We start from the raw sequence: 26,972 nt of genomic DNA, 5'->3' as shown, positions 1-26,972 counted from the left end.
GAATTCCGCACAGTTTCTGAGGGTTTATTTGGGGGTGAGTTTGGGGGCCATACCCAGCGGTGCTCAGGGGTTGGTTACTTCCGGTTCAATGCTCAGGGATCACTCCTGATGCAGCTTGGGGGACCATATGCACAGAACCAGAGTGGGCTGCATGCAAGGTCAGCACCTCGACCCCTGTACTATTGCTTTGATCCTCAGTTTTATTTTTATGAAAGTTATTTAGGGGCTACAGCGATAGCACAGCGGGTAGGGCGTTTGCATTGCACATGGCCAACCAGGGGACCTGGGTTCGATTCCTCTGCCCCTCTTGGAGAGCCCAGCAAGCTACTGAGAGTATCTAGCCTGCACAGCGGAGTCTGGCAAGATCCCCGTGGTGTATTCCATATGCCAAAAACAGTAACAACAAGTCTCACAATGGAGACATTATTGGTGTCCGCTCAAGCAAAACGATGAACAACAGGAGGACAGTGCTACAGTGCTATTTAGAATCAAAAGCAAAGGCAGACTTATTAAAGCTTTATTGGCTTCCTCCCCGCCCCCTTTCTGATATTGGTTCTCCCCCCAGCCCCTTTCTCAGGTGGGTTCCTGAGACCATTCTGTGTTATCCTCTTCTCCCATGAGAGAACCACTGCAGACTGGTTGGGCCACACAAGCTGCACCCCTACTAGGCTCGTTCTTTCTGCTTGCCCCGTGTGTAATTGCCCTTTTCCCCCAAAGCACCAGCCATGGCCTCCAGGGAAAAACCAAGCAGGGCCCATGAAAGTCAGTCAGAGGGAAGAAAACTTGATTTCTCAGTTTGAACATTTTTCACTTAGGGCTTCCTTCTATTTCAGGCTGCTCCCTTTCTCCACATCCTCCACTCTCTCCAAATCCACAAGAATGTGTTGAACGAGGTGGGGGGAAAATAATCAAGAAAGGGTAAGGAAGGACTGAACTGAAAATGAGGAGAAAGAGAAAAAAAAACTCCCCCCGAAAATTAAATAAATGAATAAAAACCAGCCGGGTCCAGAGTCTCGGATTGTGGTTGAATGAGCTGATTCCGTTAATGTGGCAGATTCATTTTGTGGTGATTTGTTAAGCTGAACTGTGGATGATGGAAAGAATATTTCTAGATTTTTACTGGGCACAAACTGAGTTAAAAAGAGAGACTAACCAGATCTTTTAATTATATGCAAATAATCACAGCAAGAGGAAAGGAAAGAGAGATGGTTAAACTGATGTGGTAGGGTCCAGGCTTGGGGAAGATGAGAGAGCAATAGAGTCGAAAGAATGGACTAAACTCTAAATTAGACTAAATTGACTAAATTTAGTCAAATTGAGTACATTTGACTCCCAAAATTGACTCTGAGAGACTGTTTTTTTTGGGGGGGTGGGGGGAGTCTTTTGTTTCTTAGATGGAATTTAAATAGTATGACTTTCTTTTAATGAAAAATTTGGTTCTAGTTATACATGCAGTTAACATCTCACCTCTTCAACCATCTCTTTATCTCTTTATAGCATCTTGCTTTATAAGGAATGCTACTATTTAAATGCCATATTTTATTAAAATTAAAAAATTTAATTACTTTTATTAAAGATAAAAATTTACTTTTATTCACTTTTTTTTTTGCTTTTTGGGTCCACCTGGCGATGCACAGGGGTTACTCCTGGCTCTGCACTCAGGAATTACTCCTGGCAGTGCTCAGGGGACCATATGGGATGCTGGGAACCGAACCCGGGTCTGCCGCGTGCAAGGCAAATACCCTACCCACTGTGCTATCTCTCCAGCCCCGGTCTTGAGTATTTTTTATTGGGAAGGTGAAGCTGGAGTAGCTTTTCTTAACTGGTTGGCAGCTTTGGCGTGTGGATATGACTGCCGAGGCTTCTGGAAGCACAGGGAGGTGGGGGCAGCCCATTCTGACTCTGAGAAAGCCTGGAAATTTCAGTCATACAACCCTGTATCCCTGAATTTTCAGCAGATTATATCTCAGTGAGGTCCGTCTTGAGATGGTGGAATCCAGCTGGGGGCATGGCAGTGATTTTTAAAAAAAAAATTGAATCATCATAAGCTACAGTTACAGAGCTATCATGTTTGAGTTTCAGTCATACAGTGATCGAACACCCATCCCTCCACCAGTGTACATTCTCTACCGCCAATGTCCCTAGTATCTCTACCCCCAGCCCCTGTCCAACCCCTACCCCTCCTTCTATGGCAGACAGTTTCCCTCTTTTTTTATAGTGTAGGATTGATTTATTGAGTAAATTACTTTTTTTTTTCTTGGCCAGAACTTTTATTTTTCAGGAGATTTGTAATTTTTAAAAAAGTTTTTATTAGTGAAACACCATGAGGTACAGTTGTAGACTTACAAATTTTTGTGCTTGGGTTTCAATTATACAATGATCAAATGCCCATCCATCCACCAGTGCCCATTTTCCACCACCACGATCCCAGTATCCCTCCCACCCTCCATGCCCCCCATCCCATCCTGCCTTTGTGGCAGGGCATTACCTTTTGTGACAGTTTTCCTCTTACTCTCTCTCTACTCTGGGGCATTATGGTTTGCAGTACAGACACTGAGAGGCCATCACATTTGGTCCTTTTTCTACTCAGCACACATCTCCCATCCTGGGTGATCCCTCCAACCATCATCGACTTAGTGATTGCTTCTCTATCCCAGCTGCCTTCTCCCCTAACTCATGAGGCAGGCTTCCAACTATAGAGCTATATTCCTGGCCCTATCACTACTGTCCTTGGGTGTCAGTCTTATATCATGATATTTTATATTCCACAGATGAATGCAGTCATGCTATATTTGTCCCGCTCTTTCTGACCCATTTCACTTAGCGTCATACTCTCCATGTCCATCCACTTATAAGCAAATTTCATGACTTCATCTTTCTAACAGCAGCATAGTATTCCATTGTGTAGTTGTACCAAAGTTTCTTCAACCAATCGTCTGTTCTTGGGCACTGAGGTTGTTTCCAGATTCTGGCTATTGTGAACAGTGGCTGGATTGTGGAAGCAAGCAAATGCCAGAGGCTCTCCTTGGGCAGGTACCAGATTTACCGCCATCTGTGCAGCCTTGCACAGGTCTGAGATTAACTGCGGCTTTTGATCTTTTTTTTTTTTTAATTTTTATTAGTGAGACATCATGAGGTACAGTTGTAGACTTAATTTCTGTGCTTGGGTTTCAATTATAACAATGGTCAAATACCCATCCCTCCACCAGTGCCCACCAGTGGTGGGAAATGCCCCACCACGGATCCCAGTATCCCTCCCATCCTCCATCCCCCTCCCCCGTCCCCCCTTGCCTCTGTGGCAGGGCATTCCCTTTTGTTCTCTCTCTTTTTTGGGTGTTGTGGTTTGCAAAAGAGACATTGAGTGGCAATCATGTTTGGTCTATAGTCTACTTTCAGCATGCTTCTCCCACCCTGGGAGGATCCTCCCAACACCCTTCATTTGGTGCTCCCTTCTCTATCTGAGCTGCCTTTTCCCCTAGCACGTGTGGCTGGCCTCCAAGCCATGGAGTAAAATTCCTGGTACTAATCTCGGCCATTCATGGGTGTTAGTCTCCTATTTTGTTACTTTATGTTCCCCAGATGAATGCAATCTTTCTATGTCTATCCCTTTCTTTCTGAGTCGTTTCCCTTAACATGATACTTTCCATGTAGTACCACTTGTATGTAAATTTCATGACTTCATCTTTTCTAACAGCTACATAGTACTCCATTGTGTAAATGTACCAAAGTTTCATTAACCAGTCATCTGTTCTCGGGCACTCAGTTTTTGTTCCAGATTCTGGCTATTGTAAAGAGTGCTGCAATGAACAAACAATTGCAGATGTCACTTCGACTATACTGCTAGCAAAACTGGACGGCTATATGCAAAAAAGTGGGCTCAGATCTCTGCCTAGTGCCATGTACAAAAGTAAGATCAAAGTGGATTAAAGACCTCAACATCAGACCGGAATCCATAAGGTACATTGAGGAAAAAGTTGGACAAACCCTCCATGACATTGAAGCTAATGGTATATTCAAAGATGTCACGCCGCTAGCCAAGCAAGTGAAAACAGAGATAGACAAATGGGACTATCTTAAACTAAGAAGCTTCTGCACCTCAAAAGAAACAGTGACCAATATACAAAGACAGTCTACAGAATGGGAAAGGATATTCGCGGCTTTTGATCTTTTTCAAGATTTATTTTTGGGTCTCTGAAGCAAATCTGATAAATGAGCTTGTATAGCTGAGCTGGAGGTGGTTTGTGGGCATGATTTCCACATACCTAACTTTTGGCCAGTTAATTTCTTGGGAAACTTGGTTCCAAGTTATTGGGGTCCAGCCAGAGGCAAAGCGGCAGTTTGGGGGTATCAGAAATCCTGAAGGCACAGGCTGCTGATGCACTCACCCCACGGATACAGGTTACCTGTTGGTGGTACCCCAGCCCTGCCTTTATCATTTTGAATAAAGGGTTACATGGTTTGAGAGAGGAACAATGGGCAGGTTCCTATTTTAGTCTGAGGTGTATGGCATGATGCTTTCTAGTTAACACCTAACTGAGGTCCTGCCCCCACCCCCAAGAGGTGCGAGCTTGAAAGCCACGAGGTTATCTTTCAAGGTTATCTGTGAGTGACTTTCAAGCACATGCGGCCATGCCCTTAACCCTGGTCTCTGTGGTCCACCATCTTCCCGGGACGGACTGGTTTTCTAATCGGAAGTTTGTTCTCTTTTCACCCACTTCATTCATTTTGCCCACCCACAACCTCTCGCAACCGCCAATCTATTCTCCATCCTCTGATGTTATGAGTTTGGTTTTGGGGTTTGTTTTTTAGATTCCACATGTAAGTGAGATCATACGGCAGACGTCTTCCTCTGTCTGACTTCCTCCACTCGGCATAACACCCTCCAGCTTCCCCCCAGGTTGTTGCAGATGGCTGGGTTTCCCTGTTTGTGGCCAGTCCCTAGCAGGGAGTGAGTGATTCTCCTCCCTGTCTCCAACAAAGGTGTTGTCACCTTCCCTTTAATGGGCACGAAGGTGGTTTCCTCGTCTGGGCTGTGGCACTTAATTCTACAGTGAATTGCCATGCTTACATCTTCTCAGCTGGCTTTTGCTTTCTTTGGCTCCATCCCCAGAAAAAAATTTGCTGGATCATGTAGAGTCCTATTTTTTTATTTTTGGGGAACCTCCATACTGGTTTTCATACTCACTGTGATGATTTGTGTTCCTCCAGCCATACACAGGGGGAACAAAGATTCTTTTTGAGGCTTTTAGTCTTACTATACATATATATGTATATATATACATATACATATATGTATCTCATACTTAAAAAATACAAATAAGCACTCCAACATAGTTAAGAAAATTAAAATCAGATCTCTTTATCTTACTTTGAAGTAAAGTGATGAAATTTTATGATAGTGTTTTGTTTTATTTAATTTTTAGACCTTTTTAATTAAGACATTTGAGTTCCATAATTAAGAATAGATTCACTGTCTATACTCTGTATCAAATCTGGAGGAAAATGGATATATGTTTAAATATTCCCAAAGGAGGTCCATGTAAAGCATTATGATTTAAAATAGGCCACTCTGTGTAAATGTGTATATAAATGTTTATGTACGTGTACACATCCATTAAAGATCAACATTTCCTGTAAATCCTATCTGCTTATAATTTTGACAACAGAAACAAATACAGAATAGGATAAATAATAATCAAACTGGGAAAACTCTCCAACCCTTTCATATGTACGTCACATATAAATTCTTTAAACATTTCCAGTTTATCAAAGATGGCCCTCTCTCAACTGAGCTGTGTAGTCCTTGCCTTGGACTGAATTTAGAATTCAACTGTGCCCCTCTTTCCCCAAACGCCAGAGCTTACTGTGGAACATGGATACTTTTTGTTTTTACAAAGCATTCTCCCAAGTGTGGGTTGTGAAAGAACAAGCAATCCAGTTCAGATACCTGCCTACCTCTCTGATCCTTAAACTCTGCATTCATGTTAGTGATTTCCTTATAATAGTAATAGCTGGTTAGAATATATTTAATAAAGGATTGACTCTTAATTTCAACAAGAGTGAGGTCCCCGTGGTAAGATTCTTAGGATGGGTTATGAGTGAGCTTTTTATTTTTCCTCCCCAAGAACACCTTGGCACAGTTACACATAATTAAAAAAAAGTATATAGCTTTATCGGAAGCTGACTCTGCTTTGAAATAATGTTTGCGAGAGTTAATGAAAACCTTCTTGCCTCAGACCAATTAAAAAAAGTAAGTACCAGGGTCCTGTTGGTATAAAATGCTATGTTGAAGTCTTTTTAGATCATGTGTCTGTTCCAATCACTTTTTGGTCCTGGGAAGGTAAAACAATCCCTTTTCACTTAACCTAATACTCTTATGTCAAAAGGACGAGTAAATTCTGCTGTTGTATTGATTCTGTATTGGAAGCACAACAAATGTGACTTTATTAAAAGTTCCATTTCTCTTTAGGAATATTAATGTTTCATACGAACAGTAACTGTTCTGGATTATAAAAGTAGCAACACTACTTGAGTTCATAGTGTATTGATATTTTAAAAAAAAACCTAAAAAATCCCATTTGTTGTATTCTGTCATGAGGAAGCGCTCAAATCTAGGTTCTTTCAACCCCTGCATTTATTTATCAAATATTTCTCATTCTGTCATGAACATGCATAACCCTAGTCTGAGATCTGGTCCAGAACTTAGCTGAGCACCTCGCTCATTATAGAATAATGTATAACATGGAGAAATGTTGCTTTCTCTCTTGAGGAAGCATTCTCAGAGATCCGTTAATCAAGGAACTGATTTGGCCTGAGCCAGTTAAGCAGATTATGAAGGGAAAGCCACGTTGCAGGTAGAGGAATAGAGAGCCCGGTGAGCGATAGCCCCAGTTAAAGAATACTGAAGAGCAGAGAAGCTTTACTTCCTTGAAGTCTGTGCTGAGAAACCAGGGGCTGTGTCTCCAGTTTGCAGTGCAGTCTACGTGGGCTGCCTATGCCACTCCAGTGTAATTTTTGCATCAGGGAATAAATACAGACAGACAAGCATGTAAGGACAAGCATGATGGGGCCAAAGATGGGGCTCCATGGCAGAGTACATGCCTCCTCTGTGTGAGAGCCTGGGTTTGATCCCCAGCACCAAACCTGCCACCACCCACAAAAGACAAACAAAACCAATCCACCTGCAGTGAGAGCTCCCTGGAGCCAGATTTTCTAATTGACTGTCTTTTAAAAAATGGTTTTCAAGATAGTTTTAATACTAACACATTGGCAAAATTTAAATAAACTTACCTACGTATTTATACTCTATTAGTTAAAGATTTTAAGTTCTTCTTCCTTTTTTTTTTGGCAGGGCTGGTGAAAGATGGGGGTCACCTGGTGATGCTTAGGGCTTCCTTCTGATTCTGTGCTCAGGGGTCACTGTTGGCAGGGCTCAGGGACCACACGGAGTGCCTGGATTAAACTCAGGTTGGCTGGTAGCAAGTAAAGAGCCTTCCCCACTGTACTATCTCTTTGGCCCAAAGGCTTTAAACTTTTACTCAGCAAGGTACTTAATTTCGCCAGTAATCCAGAGACATAGGAAAAACAGCAAGTATTTCCACCATAAAGATGAAAAACTTGGTGTTAGCTATATTCTAAGTTATATCTTTAAGGGTCAGGGGGATAGTATAGTGGGTTGGGCTCTTGCTTTTTATGTGCTCGACCTGGACCTGGGTTTAATCTCTGGCCCCCCATAAAGTTCCCTGAGTTGGACCAGGAGTGATCCCTGAGCACAGAGGTAGGAGTGAGCCCTGAGCACCACCGAGTGTGGCCCTCAAACTCAAAATAAAATAAAGGCCTCTTCCTTGAACGGGCAACCAGGCCTTTGGCTGTGTTTGCTGAGCAGGAGTCTGGCTGTGATAACATTTCTCTGGTCTGTTTTCTAACTGTGTGTGTGCTGGGCAGTAAAATATGTGTGGAATCTTCTGGAGAATCCAAAGACAGTGGGATGGGAAGAGCTTCTCCCTGAGAATGTGAAACCACGGCCTTGCTGGTAGATAAGGAAACAGAGCCAGCGAGGGTGAGCTGGCCTTGGGGTCACACTGTGCAGTGGCCCCTCTTGGGAGAAGCCCAGCAACTCTCACTCTGACAGAAGGAACTGGGTCTCCATCACCCACGACTGTTTGTGCGTTTGTCAGGATGTGGGGAGAGCTGGGGTTCTGGCGCAGAGCAGGGACCTCCTTGTATTTTCCTGCGGTCCTTCTTTTATTTTGGGAACATCCCTGGCTGTGCTCAGGGATCATTCCTGGCAGCTCCGGCCCATAGGTGGTGCCAGGGGGATGAACTCTGGCTTTGCTTTCCCCGCTCTACCATCTCCACATCTTTCTCTAAGTTACTGAGTGAGTTGGCAATCAGGTCACAGCGGCATGGCATCCCTGTCAGGATAAGTGATCAAGAAACCTGACAGACAGTCTTAGGGAAGCGCCGTGCCTTGGTGACTTCTGAAATGGGAGATTTTTATTCCTGACCGAGCACCCTGGATGTTCAGCAAACAAGATAAAGCTGTGCGGGATGAACCAGGTGCACAGACCCCATCACCATGACGCAAATCAAGGTGCTCCCCATGGCAGGAAGTGAGGTCAGCGGGGCCCACAAAGGGGGCTGTGGGTCACACTGCCGTCCCCAGCACCTGCCCCTCTGCTTCCTTCTTCAATTTCCTGATTATGGAAATCTGTGGTGTCTGTGAAGGATTTTGCTTCCTTATTAAAGATCTTTTATTTGTTTTTATTGTTATTATTATTATTATTATTATTTTTGCTTTTTTTGGGTCACACCTGGTGATGCACAGGGGTTACTCCTGGCTCTGCACTCAGGAATTACTCCTGGTGGTGCTCGGGAGACTATATGGGATGCTAGGAATCGAACCCGGGTTGGCCTTGTGCAAGGCAAATGCTCTACCCGCTGTGCTATTACTCTAGCCCCTGATCTTTTATTTATTTTTTTAAGGGTTTCTCTGATAGGGAAGACCATGCTGGGTTCTTCTGCTGATTAGGCAAGTGTGGGATCCCACATGGACAAAAGTTCTCAGTCTCTTGTCACACAGCCCTTTCTGTAATAGTGGATGGTGGTTGGAATGATTCTTCACTCAGACTTTTGTAGTGTCTTGGGGACTATAGACCTGCTGTTCAGATTATTAGACACACACACAGACTCACACATACATAGACATCATACACATAGACTCACACAGACACAGAAACACATAGACATAGACACACACAGATACATGCACACACAGATACACACAGACACACACACACAAATCATGGGTCTTGTGGAGTACATGGCTCAGGGCTAGAACACATGCCTTGCTGTGTGAGGTCCTGGGCTTGATTCCCTAGACTGATGGTCACCCAGACACCTCTGGTGTGTCCCTGGTTGCCCTCCATAGTGCCAGGTCTGGTCCCCAAACTCATCTTCATTGAGCCATGTGGAACTGGTGGTGGGTGTCAGAAGAGGTGAAGAAGAATGCCCTTTTGGGCAGATGGACCCATCTGGTTCCTCATTGCCTTCATGAATGTAAGATTTGGATTTGCTCATTTGGACTGAGCAGAGAATCAGAGGTGCGTCTCTTGTCTGTTAGATCAGAGAATTGTTTTTGTTTGTTTTTGCTTTGGGGGTCATAACCAGCAATGCACAGGGGTTCCTCCTGGCTCTGCACTCAGAAATCACTCCTGACAGTGCTCGGAAGACCATATAGGATGCTGGGAATTGCACCCTCCCTGCTGTGCTGTTGTTCTGGCTCCTAGACTCAGAGACTCATTGATAAGGGTGGTGGGACTAGGGTGAGGGACAGTGAAGTGGAAGGTGTAAAATGAGGCTCGTCGTGGGGAGCATCACAAAAATCGTCCCGTTGTTTAGGATTATCTGGGAGCCCTCAGAGATGGACCAGGAAAGGGCTGGACACAGACTTCCCTCTCTGACAGGCCTGGTCATTGTTCACCTCGCTGATGCTCTGGTCCTTGTTATTGGAAAATGATTCTGCCCACAGGCTGAGTTGGAGTCCCACCGGCCAGGCACAGGGGCACATTTTCTGGGTGACCTATTGTCCTATTTGCCTACCGGCTTCTGCTTGCTTTGCTCCTCAAGGCGAAGCTCTGGAGGATACTGTATCCTGTGGGTGGAGTTGGCAGGATCTGACTAGAGTTTCCTGAAATCCCCCTACCTAAGGCCGCCCTCCAGTCTGTCCCCTCACTGCCCAGTGCCTTTCTATTTCCCTCTTAGCTTTGTCCAGTAGGGACTCGGGGGCAGGGGGCAGCTTATGGGTGCAGCGAATAAATTCTATGGAGACTTCTGCTCTGTGAAGGAGACCAGACAGATTCATAGTTCTTAGGGAGAAAAGAAACGATAAAATACACTTGTACATCAGAACAGTGTGGTTATCCCAGAGAGTACAGCAATTTCAAACTCTATGTGGGTTTTGTTCTTTTGTCTGTTTGATTTTGGGCCATGTGGGCTGGTACTCAGGACTTACTCCTGGCTCTGTGCTCAGGTATTATTCCTGGTGGGGCTTGGGAGACCCCTAAACCTGTTTGAATTTGTGGCCCTTGTGTCACTGGATGTTTTGGTCAATGATGGACTGTCCATGTCATGTGCCATATTTGGCTCCTGCTAAAATGCTCTTTGCTTGTTGCTGGTTGGTTTGTTTCCTTGGCTCCCAGGGAGGGGACGATGGTAGCTGTGCTGGCATCTCTGTGAGCCTCTGCGCCTCCAGGCCCTCTGCAGATTCCTGTTGAATGAATGAGTGAAAACCACATTCTAGGGAGGAAACCAGCTCTGCCTTAGCAGCCTCAGTAGCAGCGTTAGCAAACCAGCAAGCGGGTGAGGATAGGTTAAGGAAAACCTCGAGGAGTGCTCTCTCCAGCTGACGTTTCCTTGCAGTCACCTGAGCTTTTCTAAAGTGAGTGCCTGTGCCTCATTTGTCTGGTCTGAGGTGCTCCTGATCATCCGTGTTTTCGTGAATCCTGATGTTGTACAGCTGTCCTCACTGCGAGTTTACCATGATGGCTTGTCAGCTTCTCTGTCTGCCTCTCCAACACTGTCTTCTGCGGAATAGCCTTGCTCCGAGGTGTGGGGGATCGTGCATGGTGGTTTTGATTTGCATTTCCCTGAAAAGGAAGTATGAAGTGACCACCTTTTGGCACCTCTCACCTGTTGGCCACCTGTCTGCCTGCCTTTCTGGGAGAAGTGTCTCTGACGCTGCTCCTTTACTTTGGTGCCCCCAGTACTTTCCATACAATTGAGTACATGATGGTAGTGGGGGGGAATCCTTATGCAAATTTTTTAAAAAAAATTTATTAGTGAGACACCATGAGGTACAGTTGTAGACTTACAAATTTTTGTGCTTGGGTTTCAATTATACAATGATTGAGTACCCATCCCTCCACCAGTGCCTATTTCCCACCACCACGGATCCCAGTATCCCTCCCATCCCCCCACCCCCCATCCTACCCTGCCTCTGTGGCAGGGCATTCCCTTTTGTTCTCTCTCTCCTCTTGGGTGTTGTGGTTTGCAAAAGAGACATTGAGTGGCAATCATGTTTGGTCTATAGTCTACTTTCAGCATGCTTCTGGTTAAAGAAACTTTGGTACATCTACATAATGGAGTACTATGTAGCTGTAAGAAAAGATGAAGTCATGAAATTTACATACAAATGGTACTACATGGAAAGTATCATGCTAAGTGAAATGAGTCAGAAAGAGAGGGATAGACATAGAAAGATTGCATTCATCTGGGGAACATAAGGTAAAAAAAATAGGAGACTAACACCCAAGAGTGACCGGGATTAGTAGCAGGAGGTTAGCTCCATGGCTTGGAGGCCAACCACACATGCTAGGGGAAAAGGGAGCTCAGATAGAGAAGGGAGCACCAAATAAAGGATGTTGGGAGGATCCTCCCAGGATGGGAGATGCATGCTGAAAGTAGACTATAGACGGAACATGATTGCCACTCAATGTCTCTTTTGCAAATCTCAGCACCCAAAAGGATAGAGAGAACAAAATGGAATGCCCTGCCACAGAGGCGGGATGGGATTGGGGGGATGGGGGTGGGTGGGAGGGATACTGGGATCATTGGTCATGGAGAATGGGCACTGGTGGAAGGATGGGTTCTCGATCATTGCATAACTGAAATCCAAGCACAAAAACTCGTAAGTCTACAACTGTACCTCATGGTGTTTCACTAATAAAAATTTAAAAAAAAAGATTAAAAAAAAAACAAAGACAGCTCCTGAAACAGTTTTGTTTCATGATCTTCAAAAGTGGGAATTTTGATGGGTAATACTACGCACTGAGGGAATGCTGCTTTCTTTCTTCTTTGGCTTTTAAGTATTTTGGTTCTTTGCAGCATCTTCTGTACGTCACCTTGTTTTGTAAATATATTTACAACTGAACTGGGTCAGCAGCAGTATGCAAGGCTAGTGCCTACCCACCGTACTACCTTTCTGGCCTCCATTGTGGCGTCTTAAAAGGACTAGATTGATGAATTGATTAAATAGATATATTACTAGAACTATAATAGGGAATATGATAAAGCTGGGAGATATGAAAAGAAGATATTTGTGATGAAGAAAAATAGATAAGCGAAGCCTTCTTTTTTCTTTTTAAATACATGATTCTGGGGTTCACACGCAGGCCTCACACATGCTCTAATGCAAAGTCACATAGCTGGCCCCGCAGACCTTCTATAGAGAATGTCCTTGCTAAGGCAGGCAGACTTTAGAGAGCTTCGACACAAGTGGGGATGTGTACGAAGAGGAACTTTGAAATACTAAACCCTGAACACAGGTGATAGAGGACTGAGCTTTGTACTTCTGGGTGAAATTCTGTCAGTGATGTTGCAATGGGGAGTATGAGCTGGAAGTCAAAAGCCAGGTGAATCTTTGACCTCACCAGGCAGTTTTGGTCAGGCCCTCTGCCTCCCCCTGCCCCCCCCCCCCCCATTTGCCCGCTGTTTTTGAGAAACTAGTACCAGAGTGTTACATCTTGTATACCAAAGGATAATGATGATACTTATTTACTGACATTTATGGATAATATAATCCTTGGAGTGCTTAAATGAAATGTTAAAGTTAATCCTCTTTACACAGCAAACCTCATCAGAATTTGGATGAGGGGAACCCAGGCCTACAGCAAGGTCTCGGCACTAAATGAACAGCATTTTCTAGAATTTCTTCTCAAATGAATAAGCTAAAGAAAAAGGGGGAATCTCCTCCCTCCCCACACACACCCTTTAATTTGTGTCTGTGGGGTTGACATTTGACTCAAAGTTTCTTAGCATTCCTTGTAAGAGAGAGAGTTACATTTAAGAAGCGAATTTCTCTGGGATGAAAACTATCTGTACTTTTCTTATCCAACCCTTTCTTCCTGTGTAGCTCTTCAAACGTCTCTGTGGTGTGTGCGGTTCTGACTCATGGATGCCATTAGTTAAGCCCCAAGAGGCTGGGCACAGGGCGCGGGAGGGGAGTTGTTGCAAGCAGAGGTGCGGCGGTGCCTGAGGTCAGCCACACCCGCGGAGAAAGTGTGGTCTGCCCTGCAGGTTTGGGGCTCACTGGGATGGGTGCCCGGGAACCTGTCCCCAATGTCCCGACAGGCAACTCCAGGAGCTGGGGTCACGGCTGGGCCAGGAGGAAAGGGAAGCTGTTCTAGAGTGGGCTAAAGGAGCCGGAGGAGCAGGGGGTGGGGGGGTGGGTGCATCAGGGGACCCCCGCCCCCGGCTCAGGGAGGTCTGTGGGTGGCTGGCCTGCCGCAGGCAGTAAGGTCCCCGGCCTGCTTACAGCCATCTGTGCATTACCTTAGACCTGTGTTTCCTATGCAGGGGCCATCAGCCCTGCTCTGTGGGCCTCTAGGACAGTCTAAGGGGATGCTAGAAATGAAAATCGCAAAAATGGGGGGCGGTCAAGAATGGCAGAGATTAGTATCAGGAATTTTACTCAATGACCCGGAGGACAACCACACATGTTAGGGGAAAAGGGAGCTCAGAAAGAGAAGGGAACACCAAATAAAGGGTGTTGGGAGGATCTGCCCAGGATGGGAGAAGCATGCTGAAAGTAGACTATGGACCAAACATGATTGCCACTCAATGCCTCTTTTGCAAACCACAGCACTCAAAAGGAGAGAGGGAAATGCCTTGCCACAGAGGCAGGGTGGGATGGGGGCTGGGGGGGTGGGAGGGATACTGGGATCCGTGGTGGTGGGAAATGCGCACTGGTGGAGGGATGGGTGTTTGATCATTGTATAATTGAAACCCAAGCACAAAAATGTGTAAGTCTGCAACTGTACCTCATGATGTCTCACTATTAAAAAAATATAAATTAATTAATAAAAAAATGGGGGGCAGGAGGCAGCCGGGAGGAGGGGCAGCACAGGAAGGAAAACCGAGGTTCAAGAAGGCTGAGAAACAGTAGCCTGGGTCCTTCTCCCGCCTCAGCGCCGGCCCGGGGGTGGGGGGTGGGGAGGGGTGGGGGTGGGGAGGAGGGGAGTGGCGCATGCGTTGGGGTCCGGAAAGCCACCCTGGCGCGTGGCACCACGCGGGGATGCGGGTGCCCCCCAGCTCCCAGCCGCTGCTATGAAGTTCCTGGGCAGAAAAAGACCCTGTGTGAGTGTGTGTGTGTGACCAATTTCTCATCAGAACATCAAAGCTGAGGTTTAATATTTGCCCACTTCGTCCGTGTGCCCTTTTCTCAATTGATTTCTGTTAGGTTTTGGGGTCATACTCGGCGGTGCACAGGGACCACTCCTAGCGGACTCTGGGGTGCTGTGGATTGAACCCGGGTTGGCTGCATGCAAGGCCAGGCCCTGGGATTCCCTCAACTCCTGTGGCATTGGTCTTGCGAGTGTGGGCCCCCCCAGGCCGCTCTGCAGCTGCGAGGGAATGGGTGGGGTACAGGAGTGTGGGGAGGGGGTGCGCGGTGGATGGAGTGGGCTCCCGGGCTGCCGCCGGTTGGCTCTGTGGAGAGGCATCTACCCCCTGTACGGACAGCTGAACGAGGGCCCGTGGCTTTGCAAGCCACTTGCTTGTCCAGGCGCAGGTTCCCTTGCTCGCCGCCCCTCTGTCGTTCAGAGGCGTACCCCTGTGTCGGTGCTTCCGTGCCACCTCCTGGGCGGTGGCGTTTGGCTGGGGAAGCATGGGTTCCCCCGCTGCCCCCATGCCTCTGCCCTCCCAGACATCCTTCGTAAGAGGTGACCTCCGAGAGCCACCAGATGATGCGTGGGGGTGGCGTGAGCCCCTCGCCCTCCCCAGAGGATCGGAAACCGTCTCGGGAAACGGGCCTTTTGCAAACTCAGACCCTTCCAACCCAGAAGGGCCGGGGGAGCTGCCGCGCTAACTGCCAACATGTGTTTTCGGTGAAATGTACTTGCTAATGTAAACAGCTTAGGCCTGCCTGTGGCACCCAGGGCCGTCACGTGGAGTTTGCCTGATTCTCGGGGAATACGGCGCTCAGAGATGAATGCGTGTAAATCTACAGCTCATATTTCTGTGCTCACATGTGTCCTCTGCAATTAAAGAGAGAGGCCCTGCATTTCTATCAGGTCTTCGGGATGCGGGCGTTAGCGCTTGACCCGGGGGGAAACAGAAAAAAAAATAATAAACCCCCCAGCCCCAAATTCTACTCTTAAGACTCGCCCCTCCTCCATTTCTTTTAGTTTGAATTTATTTACCATGGCCCTTACTTGTTCCATACTCAAAGTATGCTAGTCTTAAAAAATTGTGTGTGTGTGGGGGAAGGGGTTCCCAGTGATAGTTAACCTGAATGGATGCCAGGGCTAGAGGGTGTGGGGCTGCTGGGGCCCAGTGGTTCTGGGGATTTCCAGGGTGACCCCAGCTGTGCTCTGGGGCACTAAGGGTGGACAGTGGGGCTGGGGTTCAGACCCAAGCTAGACCTGCACGGTCCCTCGTGGATGCTTTCTGAGCGGCCTCTCCTTGCTAAAGTTGGGAAATGATGTGGTTTATGAGCTGTTCGAGATGTTCAAGCAGGCAGATCTTAGCTTAAAGGAAGACTCAGAGGCACCCGCTCTCAAACTCCAGCCCTGCCTGCTGAGTCTCCTGAGCCCCAGGCAGTGCCAGAGCTGGGTGGCCACCTGGGGCTCAGCAGAGGGTGTGGGCATTTCTGACAGAGTTCCCAGGAGCCCTCTGCAAACCCTGAAAATGGAGGACTGGTGGGTCCATCCCTCGAGCTTCTGAGACAAGACAGGCAGGGAGGCAACGTTCTAAACTTCCGGTGGTCCCCGGAAGCATGGTCTCAAGATTTATTACTGCTTCATGACTTTTTATGCCAAGATAAATTTCTTTGCCTGAAAAGGAAACGATTTTGAATTTTGGAGTAACCCGAACTCTGTGCATCTTTTGGGGAGTAAATATTGGTGGAAGCCGAACTTCCTTCAGAGCTGGAGTGGGGAGGGTGTTTGCTTGCATGCGGCCAACCCCAGTTTGATCTTTGGCACCCCATACATTTCCCTGAACACTGCCGTGAATAACCCTTGAGCATTAATGGTATGGCCACACCCCCAAAAGAAACAAAAACCAAAAGCCAAACTTACTTGAAAAGTCAGTGTTCTATTAATACCGTAACTGGCAGCAGCTTAAAAATCATGGTAGTTGTCCTCTAAATCAGGTATTGGGAAGAAAGAAGGGCTCAGATTGGAATCTCACCCATTTATTTTTTTGGGGGGGAGAGGGGGTATTTCCACACCCTGCTGTGCTCAGGGGACCATGACGTGCCAAAATTTGAACTCAGGACCCTGGTATGCAAAGCAAGTGCCCTAGCCCTCCAGGCTGTCTCCCTAGCCCTTATTTTATTTTCTTTTCCTTGTTTTGCATCACCACTGGTCAGTACTCAGGGGCTACTCCTGGTTTTGTGCTCAGGAGTGACCCCGGACGGTTCTTGGAGAGCATCTGTGGTGGGGGATGGAACCTAGGAGAGCTGAGTGCAAGACAAGCTCCTCCCTGCTGTGCTGCCTCTCCGGTCCCCTCACCTTTGTGTGCCATCACCCGCACCCCGGTCCCTTGCTTCCGGTTTCTAAGCCGCCCTCCTTTGCTGTGATCTGCAGTTGCTGGCCTCTCCACTGGGGCTGCCAGAGAAGCGAGTGGGTCTCCCGGAAAAAAATCTTGAGTGGCCACAGGAAGACCCCCAAGTCTGGGGCTCAGATGACTCAATTCAGGTTCCTCCTGTCCTCTCGGTCTGACGCCTCTGGGTTTAAGTAAAGCACAGAATTTCACCGAATGGTGTTTTCCCTTGCCATAAACAAAGGGAACACATCTACATCCTGTGAGCTGTGAGTTTGGGACAGTGAGGGTTCCCAGGGTCCTGGGATGGAGCTGTGGCCCCAGGACTTCTGTCGGTCTATGTAGTTGTTAAGCCCAGCATTCTGGGTTCCCAAGTGATGAGAGGGACAGAAACACTAACTTGATAATGCAAAAGCAATAGGAGCTTTATTCCAGTATACTGGGGTCAACTGTCTCACCCACAGAGTGGTCTCTTGATAGCGACCCCAATTTCAGGTAGCAAGAAGTTTATATAGGGTTTGATTACATAAGCAATACATGCCTTATTGTTTCAAAAAGGATCTTACTTAGTTACCAGGCAAAGATACATTGTTTTGGCAAATGTTTAGGGTAACAGTGGTTAGGCAACAATTAAACAATGATTTCCAGTATCAATACCAGTTTTATGGTTACATAGACTTCTCCTTCTTTCAGGGTTAACAAAAAGCAACTTCTGGGACATTGTGAGAATTGATTGAGCCCACTTGCTGAGCCCAGGAACTTTCCCAGGTGGGTTCAGGTTGGCTAGTTATGCACTGTTTTATTGCTGGGAAACTGAATCTGTTTCAGTACGAGGAACTGATTTTTCTCATTTCTGCCACCTGTCATGGCGTCAGTTTTGCCCTTACACAGTGAGCATGTTCACATGCAGACTGGGGCACAGGGGCCTAACATTAGTGCCAATCTATTTGACTTGGTGGGAGTAAACATCTGACTATGACTGTGCACCTTTCCCCAAGTACCCTTTGCATGAAGAACGCAGCGTCAGTCTGGCTGGTCCCACTGCAATCCCGGGTCTTCTGAGGGAGTTCTTCCGGTGGGGAAGGCATTGACTGCCAAGCTTTAGGAGGGGAAGAGCCCGGGTTCTATTTACCCCAAACTGTGCCATGGCACCTCATGCTTTATAAATAACCTTTATTGACTTCAAGTTGGTGTACCTCTGGTTACTGATGACCATCCCATCTCGACAACAGCACTCCCTCTCCCTCTCTCGCTCTCTCTTTCTCTCTCTCTCTCTCTCTCTGTCCCTGTCTCTCTCTCTCTCTTCTGATCATTTTGGTTTCGTGGGAAACATGTTCTGATACCCACAGGCGCAGGCTGACTGTGTGAGAGGTGGTATTTGTCAGACTCCGTGACTGTGAGAATGGAAACAAGCCAGATTGTGCTGGTCGGGCTGTCGCTTTCCTACACTTGGCAGAGTGCACCAGTGCACCCCTTGGTTGAACCAGTTCCACCTTGGCTTGTTCAGTTCCAGGGTTTAACGAATGCTAGTACACGATGATCAGAGCCAAGAGGATGGACCACTGCATATGCATGAAATATTGGGAAAATCTCACTGATAATCTCCCGAACTCCATAGATTGTGTCGATGCCTTTGTAGATGCTGACATGTTGATCCAGCTGCTGATTGCCTCTGAATAGTCCACCACATGAGAGATAATGACATCATAGTGAAAGCCTTTTTACACACAGTGTGTTTGAGAAGAGAGTGTGTTTCTGTTATTACACAGATCCTGTGATGGCCTTTCTCCTGTGTTGAGGACAATCAGTCCTTCCTCTGCTACCCACTGCCCAGCTCCTTCCGAAGCAACTTTGAAAGGAAATCCAAGATTGGCAAAATGATCAGTAAGTTCTAGCTTTGCCTGAAGCAGGAAATATCAGAGAAAGCTCATTCCTACACCCTCACCCCCATAGTCTGGTTTTCAGAGCAGCAGTTTCCCCCCCATCCCCCACCCTTCCTTCCTTTTTTTTTTCTTTGCAGTTGTAAAGTTAGTCTTCAAATACAGACAAGGTCCTGGGCTCCATTACCACGGCTGTCCAGAGAACTCGAGTCAGCGTTATCTCTGAGTTTGTGAAATTCAGGGGAAAAACAGCTCTGCGGTGGCAGGGCCCGAATTTTATAGCTGGGGGAAGGAATGTCATTGAAGTTGTCAGACTCATAAACTTAAAATGTTTAGGTTTCTTGGAGCAGGGGGGCAGCATGGTGTGGGAGGAAAGGCTACCGTGCCATGGAACAGGCTTCTGCTCCTGTGACTGTCACCTTTATGGCTGCCCACCTGTGACCGTGCTGCCTCAGTTTCTCTGCCCTTTGGCACCCCATCAATGTCAAGCTCTTTATCTCCTGGAAGCTGCCTTTGGACCCCTGAGTTTTGGTTTGAAACTCAACCCAGCCAATTTGCTGCTCTTTCAGCTCTACATACCTTCTACGCCTCTCCACCACTCCCAGATTTTGAATTCTGGTCCCCAACTGAATTTCCACTGTGTCGTTGTCCTGTCTTGCTTCGTGCTGGGGACCCTCAAAACATGTTCATTGGCAAAAGAGTAGCAGGGCGGGAGGGAGGGTGGAGGGAGACAGACAGGTATTCCCTTTTTGGTTGGGGGCAACACCTGGTGATGCTGGGAGCTACTCTTGGCTCTGTGCTCAGGAGTGACCCTTGGTAGGATCCAGGGGATGCTAGGAAGTGCCGGGGCTTTGAACTGGGTCGCCACTTGCAGGACAAGCACCCTACCAGCTGTCCTCTCTGTCTGGCCCAGAAACATACTCATGGGAGTGGTGGGGACCGGGTCTGCATTGAGTGCTCTCAAATGCCAGGGTTCTGGTTTGACCTGAACCTCGTTTGGGTGGTGAGGGCCCAGCTTGTCCCCGTGGTGCCTGAGGCAGAGAAGGTCACATTGGTTAACGGTTGGTGGAGCTCTGGGTGCCGGGCACTTCCGCAGCTGCTGTGATGGACAGAGCACAGCCGCAGGGGCTCCTCACTGATGGATGCTGCTGTTGCCTCCCCAGTGGGTTCTTCTGGGCAGCCTTCACGCGGAGACACCCCTGGGCCTGTGATGTGAGCCCAAGCCCCAAGCACTGAGGCAGTGGAGCCAGCCACCTGGGGCTTGGCCACTTCTTAGGTGACCTGACCCTGAGTGTTTGGTGAATTCAACTCATTTGGAAATGCCTAAAAGTCCCATTTCAGTGACTCAGGACATCCAAGCATGTTTGGTGTGTTTCATTAAAGATGACAAGAGGGGCCAGTTGCGTGAAATACAACAATCTCCACATTCTTTCCCCTAAGGATACTTTTTTGGTAGCATTTTCAGTGTTTTTTCATAACAAACAATACAAAATATATTCTTTTGGTTATGCTTTGGGGCAGGGATTGGGGTTCGGGATGGAAACATCTGAAATATGGTGATGGGAAGGTGTCATGGTGGTGGGATTGGCATTTGAATATTAAATGTAATGAAATATTGTGAACTACTTTATAAAATAAAAAAATACTTAAAAAAAAGTAAATTTCCTCATTTTTTAAAAAAAAAGAAAAGAAAAGAGGGGCCAGAGTGATAGTACAGTGGGGAGGGTGTTTGCCTTGCACATGGCCGACCTGGGTTTGATCTCTGGCAACCCATAGCGTCCCCTGAGCACCACCAGGAATGAGCCCTGAGCATTGCCATGTGTGGTCCTAAAACCAAAACACAAAGATGCAAAGCAAAGGGATTTTCTTTAGGGGGCAGATGCCTGGCTGTTTGGAGTGGAAGGGGCAGAGCTTTCTGATAGCCCCTCCCTACCTCCCCCTGCCCAGCCCCCACTGCAACTTCCTCACAAGAGTTACAAATGGACAAAGTGACATTGGCCTGGGGCTGTCCCCTGAGCCTGCAGGTAACCGAACACTCAGCTTGCCGATGACATCGTGGCAGTGGATTTGGACTCGCTACTGATGGCACATCTCTGCTGTCTTGGCATCCCATAGGGCGGTTTTGCTGCCCTGAACATGGCCTCTGCACCCCACATACTCACCCTTCCTCACCAGCTCCCTGCAGACCAAGGGCCCTTGCTTTTCTCACCTCCACACATCTGCTTTTCCTGGTAGGTGGATCTCTCTGTGAGTCACATGAGTATCTTCCTGTCAAAGGTTTTTTTTTTTTTTTTTGCTTTTTGGGTCACACCCAGTGATGCACAGGAGTTACTCCTGGTTCATGCACTCAGGAATTACTCCTGGCAGTGCTCGGGGGACCATATGGGATGCTAGGAATTGAACCTAGGTCATCTGCGTGCAAGGCAAATTCCCTACCCACTGTGCTATTGCTCCAGCCCCTGTCAAAGGTTTTTTATGAGCGGCTGGAGGCCCTGTCTGGAGACTCTTAGCCACCCAGGCGGGCGGTTCAACAGTGGATCCCCAAGTGTATGGGGCTCTGTCATGCGGGATCCCCCCCAGGGCTACCCTCAGTGATTCTTGGAAGACCACTTGGTGTCTGGGAATCTCAATAGACTGGGCCACCTGCAGGGATCACAGCATGCTAGACCATGTGCAAGGCAGGTGCCCTAACCACTGGGCTTGCCTGCCTAATCAGACACCATCTCAGACTCTGCTACCTGTTTCCTTTCGGCACCATGTTCTGGGCCCTGTGGCTGAGACTCTTCTCCTTGATCATCTGCCTTTGTGGTACTGCTGGGGTCCTGCTCATTGTCTGGGGGACTCCATGTGCTTGTGGGGTAGTAAGGCGTGCAGTGTGCCTCCTTTGCTCTTGCTTCAGCCCCTTCAGATATGCCCACCCCCTCTTATTTTAGTTTTTGTGAATTGACCCAGGACCTCCCAGATGCAAGGCAAGTGCTTTATGGGTATCCCCATTTGTTTGGGTCACACCCAGTGGCGTTCAGGTCTGATTCCTGGCATGCTCAGGGGACCCTATGGGGCACTGAGATCGAACCTGGGTTGACTGTGTGCAAGGTGAATGCCTGCCTTAACTGCTGCATTGTCACTCCTGCTTTAAAGATTCTTAAGGTACAGAGACTTGGGGGACCCGGACCACATTCTACACAAGAAAATGGGCCGGACGTGCCTCACTCACTTACTTGGGCTCTGGGAGGCCTCTGGATAGGTGGAAACACTAAGTCTGAGCCGCGGGCGTCCTCCAATGGGGGGATGACAGCACCCCAAGAGCCTCTAGTCCCTGCCCACTAGGCACACCCCGGGAGTGTGGTGAGGCGGGGACTCAGCCTGCCAGATGGGGGGGTGCAGATCTGATCCCTGGGCTGAGTCCTGGGCTGGAGCAGGCGTGAGGCAGGGCAGGGGGAGTCTTCTGGGACCATGACGAGGACGGAAGTAATGCTGCAGGAATATCCGGGAAGCCCAGACTTCTTTCTTTTCTTAAAAATTAGCACCCGGGTTCTATTCCCAGCATCCCATATGGTCCCCTGAGTTACCAGGAGTAATTCCTGAGTGTAGAGCCAGGAGTAACCCCTGTGCATCGCTGGGTGTGACCCAGAACCCAGAAAGCAAAAGCAAAAAAAAAGACAAAAGAATTAGCACTGTAGCACTATCCCCCCCTCCCCCCCCCCGCCCGCGTTGTTCATTGATTTGCTTAAGTGGGCACCAGTAACGTCTCCATTGTGAGACTTGTTGTTACTGTTTTTGGCATATCAAATACGCCACAGGGAGCTTGCCAGGCTTTGCTGTGCGGGCAGGATACCCTCAGTAGCTTGCTGGGCTCTCCGAGAAGGGCGGAGGAATCAAACCCTGGTCAGCCACGTGCAAGGCAAATGTCCTACCTGCTGCGGTATCACTCCAGCCCATATAAACTATCACTGTCACTGTCCTCCTGTCATATCAAATACGTCACGGGGAGCTTGCCAGCCTCTGCCATGCAGGTGGGATACTCTTGATACTTGCCGGGCTCTCTGAGAGGGGTAGAGGAATCAAACCTGGGTTGGCCATGTGCAAGGCAAACACCCTACCTGCTGTGCTATCGCTCCAGCCCCTTAAAATCAAAACATTTTTAAATTCTAGGCACTGTGGTTTACAGTATTGTAACTGAAAGGCTTTCATGCCTGCCACAGTCCCTCACCACGTCCTCCCCTGGACCGTCCACTTCCCTCCACCATTGTCCAGTGTCCCTGCCTCCTACCCTATGGGAAACTTCCTGCCAGTTCCCGCTGCCTTGGGGTGTTTGTCACCTGGTACTCTGCCCCTTTATATCTCACACAGGAGGGGGACCATTCTGTGTCTGCCACTCTCCTGGCTGACTTCTCTCAGCCCAATACTCTCCAGATCCATCCACAGAACAGCAACTTGCACGATTCCATCTTCTTTTTTTTTGTTTTTGCTTTTTGGGTTACACCTGGCGATGCACAGGGGTTACTCCTGGCTCTGCACTCAGGAGTTACTCCTGGCGGTGCTCAGGGGACCATATGGGATGCTGGGAATTGAACTCAGGTCGGCCGCGTGCAAGGCAAACGCCCTACCCGCTGTACTATCTCTCCAGCCCCAGTTCCATCTTCTTTACTGCATCTCGGAAGCCGAGGCTTCACAAACCCGGGTCATGCTCTGTGCTGGTGAACTCCTGGGCTCCAGTGTGTCCACAGACATTCAGCTTCCCAGTGCCTGAGTGTGAGGTCCTGGGAGGGGGGGGGGGACCCTGCAGTCATGCCTGTTCTGCAGAGGAAAAGAGAAGGACGAACCCAGCCTGTTCTCTTCTGCTGGAGCAATCCAGGTTCCAACCCTATGGCCTGGAGACTGTGCCCACCCCCACTGAGTCCTCAGCACACCCCACTGATCTGCGGGGAAACCGAGGCTGGGCGCGCTGACTTGGCCACACCTCACCCAGGTGACGGCTGTGGCCAGCCAGGGAGACCACAGTCACACGTGCCTCGCCACCCTTGGGCGCGCCCACCACTCCCTCCTGACTCAGCGGCCACTGCCTGGGCTTCCCCCGCCCGAGGAAGGGCAGCACAAGTGACAGGACCTGTCTGCCTGGGCTCCAGGTGACAGTTTCTATGTTGTGCGAGGGCACGGGGCCAGCATGTAGGGAAGGTTCAGCGCGAGTGACCTGCGAGTCTATTGGTGGTGGTGCCTGGCTCTCAGCAGGGGCTTTGCCTTCCCTGGCTCAGGGCCCCTTCCTGTCACACGGGCTGTCGTGCAGACAGAAGGGCTGGCAGCAGGAATGGTTCCATTGCTCAGGGATCAGGGAGGTGGCGGGGCTTCACCTTGTGGACTTTGTGGCACTTGGAATAGGGGGATGGTGTGCCCATGTCCTCTGGGGGCCTCTCCTTGTGGTGCTCATGGGTCCAGTGCACCATCTTTGTGGCCTGGGTGAAGTCTGGTGGTATCCCCATTCTCAGCCCTCCCTCCACCCCCCTCATGCAGTGGAGGGTGTTGTCCTCATCCTTGTGGCCATCAGGAAGATTATCTGAGATGTTGTTGGGCACAGCACCTGCAAAGGATGAGTTCCCAGGGAAGGGGACGCTTAGGGGTTAGAGGAGGAGCTATCCCAGAGGGCGGGACGGTTGCTGACTCAGGGCCGGCTGCTCCCCAGGGCCCAGAGGCCTCTCCTGGGGGAGGCGCTGCCCTTTGTGGTTTCTGCCACAAGCGTGGCCGGGTGGCCACAGGGCCCAGGGACCTCAGTCCTGGGAGAGCGGCTGGCAGGGCAGCAGCAGCTTATGGAGATTGTAGGATCTGAGTGTCAGCTTTAATTAGTGACAAACGAGATCAGAAGCATTTAAGGGACTTGTTGAAGATCAGAGCGCCAGTTCTGCTCCATCCCGCCAGAACCAGGCCTTCTGCCCTGCCCCGACTTAAACATCCCCACTGGGGCCACCAGCTTCCCAAGGATGCAGCCGGGGCTTGCTCCCCAGTGCTGAGGCCTGGACCAACCAACCAACCACACACGGGACTCGAATGACGCCAACAAGCGGGTTTCTGAGTCACGTCTGAAGTGTCCGGGGCTGTGGAGAGGGGTGCTAAGAGCACCCTAAGCACTTAGAAGGGCGAGATGCTGACCCAGGCACTGTGAGGATCTGATTTAATGAGTTTCTATTTATGAAGAACTCCTGATCCGCCCGGAGGAAGGTTTCTGTGTACAAGTGTTCCTCATGGAGCAGGGCTATGCAGAGGTAGCACGTCTTGGAGCTGTGGAAGAGGCTGGGACATTGCAAACACAACACAAACAAAGCCCCAAACTGACTCTCACCCCCAAATGATTTCAGCATGAGTTTCCATTAGATTTGAATACTATTTTTTTTAAAAAAACCCAATCACAAGAAAATAGTTATACATTATCCAGTGAATGACATACTTTGAGATTACTTGCAGATTTTGATATAGGAACTCTGTGTAGTTTGTTTAACTGCTTTTTTTAAATTTAATTTTTATTAATTCACCGTGAGGTACAGTAACAAAAATTTCATGTTTGAACTTCGATCCAATGGTCATCAAACACCCATCCCTTCACAAGTGCACGTTTTCCACCACCAAAATCTCCAGTATTCCCCCCACCCCCCACATCCCACACCTCCCCCAGCCTGTGTGGCAGACAATTTGCAAAATACTCTTTCTCTACTTTTCTACTTTCTCTACTTCGATATGTTGAGACCAGTCCTACCTGTCATACCTGCCAAAAATGCAATGCTAGACAATGTGTTTTGTATTGCTTGTTATGGATATAATGTAATTATTGTATAATGCTTAATGTAGCTCTAGGAATTCTAAGATTTTAATAATTAGAGTCTGAAGAGATCACTGCAGCAAGTTGTTTGGGTCTGAGGCTCATTTGTATGTCTCTGGATCATGGCCGTGTGGGAGCGTAAGTAGATGGTGGCAAGATGTGGCATCATCTTGTTGTCCCATTGGGGCAGGGGGAAGGAGGAGGACCCTCTCCTCCCCTGTCCTGGGAGACTTGGGATTTTCCATCATGGTGACTCGTACTTGGAGCTTCTCATTGACTTCTAGAAAATGCTCTTAAAGGGCAGGCGAAAGTTTAACTGTTTTTTAATTCATGTGAGACTGAATGAGTTAAGTCAGTTGATTCTATTATTTCTGGGGGGACCACACCTGATAGTGCCCACGAACTATTTGTGGCCTGGTGCTGAGGGTGCGGTCCTGACCTGGGGACTGTGGAGGCAGGTTGGATCTAGCCTCCCAGCATGCACAGCCTGAGCTCTGACTCTGAGGGCCCTCCCTGGCCCCCAGCTCATTTTAAACTCATAATTCAGAAGGGAATGGAGTAGATGATGAATTATCTGGATTAAAGTGGTGTTTGTATGAGATAATTACTAAGTCTAAAAAATCTATTTTGCTGTTTGAAATAAATCTGTTTTTTTTCTACCATTGTTGTTAATATTTAGATCACAGAAAGATCGTATGTTCTCTTACACAGTATCCAAAAAGAGAAGATGCAGTTGAGGGGTGGAGAGCGAGTTCAGGGATAAGGCACTTGTGCACCCTGGTTCGAACCCCTTGAGCATCTCCTGGAGTAATTCCTGAGCACAGAGCCAGGAGTAACCCCTAGCATTGCCAAGTGTGACCCCGAAAAGAAAAAAATCACACTCGAATCCCCCCCTGCTGTGTATGTTCCCCTGAGCACCAGCTGGGGACATTTTTGTGGAGAGAGCCAGGAACAGTCCCTGAGCATGAATGGATGTGGCACTGTCCCCAGTCCCCACAAAACAAACAAAAGTAAAACCCCAAACCATAAAAACTCCAGGCAGAGAGAGAGAGAGAGAGAGAGAGAGAGAGAGAGAGAGAGAGAGAGAACTTACCAGGCTAAGCACATACTTTGCCTGCAAGAGGCAGGTTCAGTCCCCAGGTCCACATTGTCTCTGGAGCCCCTGGGCACAAAGCTGGGAGCAGCACCTGAGTACCATAAGCTGTGTACCCCACGGAATGAAATAGAAGCTCTTCCATTTTCAG

The sequence above is a fragment of the Sorex fumeus genome, unplaced genomic scaffold, assembly GCF_029834395.1.
Source record: "Sorex fumeus unplaced genomic scaffold, SorFum_2.1 ptg000033l, whole genome shotgun sequence".
Classification (NCBI taxonomy): Eukaryota; Metazoa; Chordata; class Mammalia; order Eulipotyphla; family Soricidae; genus Sorex; species Sorex fumeus.
This window is presented reverse-complemented; position numbering follows the sequence as displayed.